The 4,374-nt window shown below is 39.1% G+C and overlaps 1 protein-coding gene across 2 annotated transcripts in view; it reads left to right on the top strand.

Moving 5' to 3' along the window:
* The window catches only part of LOC106872261 (cyclic nucleotide-gated cation channel beta-3), a 527,825-nt gene that overhangs the window by 321,600 nt on the left and 201,851 nt on the right, over positions 1-4,374 (top strand). The window lies entirely within an intron of this gene.

Here is a 4,374-nt window from a genome sequence, read left to right as displayed (position 1 = left end):
ATATATATATATATATATATATATATATATATATATATATACATATATCTAAATTTTGTACAACTCTCTTATTCTTTCATTCTTTCTTTTCTTTCAGCCCCTTCACACTTACTTCATTCTTTCTGCTCTTCTTTCTTTCGCTCCCACTCTCTCACATTTCTTGGCCTCTCTCCTCTTTCACTTCACTCTGTCCCTTTTCTTTTTTCTTTCTTTCTCGTCCCTCCCTGATTCTTCTATTCCTCTGCCTCTGCCTCTCTTTTCACGTGACCGGTGTTCGGCCAAGCCTGACCTTTCTGTCTTGGTTCGACTAACATCCGTGCAACATCTATATACCTCCCCATGCCTGTCATCTCTTATGTTCCTGCCTTAAGGCTTCACTTCCACACACACCAGCCTAATTTAATTTATCCTTAGTCGAAAGACATCTGTTGTTAATGTCCTGTTGCTTGCATTTGTATTTGTGTACCATTTTCCGTTTTTTTCCGTCCTTGTCTTCGTATACATTCGCTGCTTTCTTCCAAGGAATCTAGTGCTCTTAGCTTAGATTTTCCTTGTGGCTGGCCAGATTGGAGCAGTCTTGAGTATAACCAGCCGAAACTGCAAAGATGATCTGGAACTTGACTGAGGAAAGAAAACTCTGAATGACCAGTCCTTGTTTTCCTTGTCCCTTTTTGTATCATCTAACTGTCTGGATGTTTTGTTGTTGCCTGTTGCATTCTTGTCACATTTTTTGTATTCTTTTTATATACATATAGCAGTATACGTACACTTTGGTCTCTTATATGTAAGTAGATATATATCTACATATATACATACATATATATATATATATATAGATAGATAGATAGATAGATAGATAGATAGACAGACAGATAGTCAGATATAATCATCATGATCATTTAACATCCTTTTTCCTATGCTGGCTTGGGTTGGACAGTTTGACAAGAGTAGACAAGCTCTGTGATGTTTTATGTCTGACTTGGTATGATTTCTACAGATGGATGCCCTTTCTAATGCCAACCACTTAATGGAGTGTATTGGGTGTTTGTTACATGACACCAACACCAGTGAGATTGCTGAGTACCCAAAATATACCCACAATTGAAGTGAGTACAGACTGAAGAAATAAGAAATTGTAATAGGAGGGGAGTAGGTGTCTTGCTGAAGAGTTGAATATATGTATATATGTGTGTGTGTGTGTGTGTGTGTGTGTGTGTGTGTGTGTGTGTGTGTGTGTGTGTGTGTGTGTATACATTCACACAAACACATACACATTTATATAATGTTTGTTTTATGTATAACTTGTATGTAAAAGTACATGGTTAAGAAGTTCATTTCATAACTGCAAGTTTTGGGGTTCAATGCTGCTGCTTGGTATCTTGGGCAAATATCATTTTTTTTTTACCCTTAGGTTGACTCAAACCTCATTCTAGTTACAGTTTGAAATTAGGATAGAAGTCTATCAGGTGAATTGTACCTGTAATTGAAAAGGTAGTTTTTCCACACAGTATGTTATTTTGATTCTGTTTGAGAATTTCTTTAAATGTTCCTTTGTCTGTGGCATTTTCAGCCAGTTACACATTAATTCAATAGCAAATAATTCAGTTGATCCATCATCTTAATCTTCATCCACCAGTGTCACAGATCCATATTATAGATCAGCTCAAATGGTTCTATAATACTATATACTTTAATTAATATATCTATATATATCCATTCTATTGACAAACGACGACGATGATGATATATATATAAATAAGTATCCGGACTATTGCCATAGTAATGAAGCTAAAGCATGCAGAGGGCAGCTGCTTGGCAACGATTGACCTTGAACTCTGCTGTGCATGTGCATTAAGTTTTAACATTCTAGCTCACTTTCACTGTTTACAGCAGTGCTTGGAAGGAAGGTGTGAAGCGTGTGATCATCAGATTGACCATTACAGAGGAAGTTGTCATGGCAATACCTATTCAGAGGCCTATGCAGAGTTGTAGAAAGTGTATGGAGAGGAGTATATGAGCCACACACAAATGTACAAGTGGTTCAGACATATCTAAGAAGGCCCAAAAAATGTCTATATTGACGAACGTTCTGGGAGACCTGCAACTAGCTGAACTGAGCAAAACATCACAGATGTGCATGCAGCTGTGAGGGGAAATCATTGAATCCCCATCCATGAGTTATCAGAGAATGTGCAGATTAGTTATGGTTCAGTTCAGTCCATTATTACTGAAGATTTGGGTACAAGGTGCATGTCTGCCAAGTTTGTGCCAAAACCGCTATCAGCTGACCAAAAAGACACCCTAGTGAGGTACAGCGTATATCATGTTAACTTTTTTTATGTGGAAGTTTCCCCAGTAGGCACATTATGTAAGTTTATTTTTGTTTTTTGTGAAGCAAAAATAATATTTTCTTGTTTTTTGCTTGAGAGTAATGACCTGTAACTTTTAACAATTTGAAGGAGCTATTGATTCTTCTGTTCATCATTGGTTATTAGTTTGTTGTATTCTTCTATCAGTCATACACCTCTTTCCACAATGTCGTTTACTACTTTGAGTCCATATGCAATATCTCTTGCATTTGCATAACTTTCATCATCATTCCATTCTTCAGCATTTTTTCAAGAAAAGTGCAAGGCACCTCTAGGATTTCAAAGAATCTTTTTGTGTCGCTAGTAATGTAATCCTGCAGTTGTTTCAGCTGATTTAGGATTTATTGATACTCGTTTGCTTGGTTTTGAGTCAACTGGTTTCTGCAGAGCATGCTTCATTTTGTTTTTTGTCTCATGTGAAACAACTGAATCAAAAAATGCAAGCACTACAAGCTCCTCAGAAAGGTACCACAAATGTCTCAAAACCTTATTGAGTGCAGCACTTGCAATTTTGTCATCCTTTTGCTTGTACAGCTGTAGACTTTGCACATAATACAAATCTGAACGGGGTGGGGGGGAGCACATGGGGGTATGAGTGCCAGGTATTACGATCTGATGTATATCACAGCTGAAAAGCAGCAAACATCTCTCAGTCCTTTTTCCTCTCTCTCAGTTACTTTAAACTGAGATTTAAACATCCAAATTTTAATGCACTAAATTAGCTTGGCCATCCGTCGTGCTCTGTGATAACTGCCAGGTGCTTTAAAGCTGATTCCTGACTTGGGGGTACTACTAAGGAAAATGAGCATTGACTCGAGCAGTTCCTTGTAGTCATCATGATACTGAACCTGAGCAAATTGAATCATTTCTTCAGCTTCTGAGATTTTCTCTGCAATGGGTCATCTGTTGCTGTTTGATAAATGTTCTTGTCAATTTTCACCCACTTTGCTTTGAATATCGTTAACAATTGTATGTCAAGGCCAGTAGAAGATGGCAAGGAGACAATGTACAATAAATACAAAGTGGAAAATAACAATATACAAAACGTTCAGTGGATGGTAGCAACCTCTAAAATGTCTTCAATTGTGCTGAAGCTTTTTAAACCAGACAATGTTCCGAAAACACACCCACATAGATTGCATATCCGATTTGGACCACCAAGAGCTGCAGATAAGTTCTGATCTTTGTGAATCTGAAAATGTCTTTTGAGGTCTCCATTAGATTTGCAAAGCTTTGGGCATGCATTGCATATATCTGTCTGTCTATCTATCTATCTATCTATAGATAGATAGATAGATAGATAGATAGATACAATGTATGCCCAAAGGGAGACAGCAGTGACTTGGCTAAAGTGTGTGTGTGTGTGCAAGCATATGAGTGTGTCCAAGGATGACATGTGAATATGTGTTTAGGAGTAAGCATGTGTGTGTATGTATAAATGCACAAATATACATATATGTATAAGCATATATATACACAAGTGTGGTTGAGTGGGGAGAAGCTTGTTTCCCAATCACATGGATTCAAGTGCAGTCAGACTCCATGACAGCTTGGGCAAGTGGCACCTGCTATAGTCTCCGGCTGAGCAAAGCCTTGTGAGTGGATTAGGTAGACAGATAATGAAAGAAGTTTGTCATATATATATATCATTGCCAGTGCCCATGGACTGGCTCTTGTGCGAGTGACACATGAGGTTTTTCGAGCGAGATCATTGCCGGTGCCCCTGGACTGGCTCATGTGCGGGTGACACATGAAATTGTTCAAGCGGGATCGTTGCCAGTGCCCCTAGACTGGCTCATGTGCGGGCGACACATGAAATCTTTCGAGCAGGATCGTTGCCAGTGCCCCTGGACTGGCTCATGTGCGGGCGACACGTGATATCTTTCGAGCGAGACCGTTGCCAGTGCCCCTGGACTGGCTCTTGTGCGGGTGACACATGAAATGTTTCGAGCGGGATCGTTGCCAGTGCCCATAGACTGGCTCATGTGTGGGGGACACATGAAAT

This window comes from Octopus bimaculoides, chromosome 1, assembly GCF_001194135.2.
Source record: "Octopus bimaculoides isolate UCB-OBI-ISO-001 chromosome 1, ASM119413v2, whole genome shotgun sequence".
Taxonomy (NCBI): Eukaryota; Metazoa; Mollusca; class Cephalopoda; order Octopoda; family Octopodidae; genus Octopus; species Octopus bimaculoides.
The sequence above is the reverse complement of the archived record's forward strand: the minus strand, read 5'-3'. Positions and strand labels throughout refer to the sequence as shown.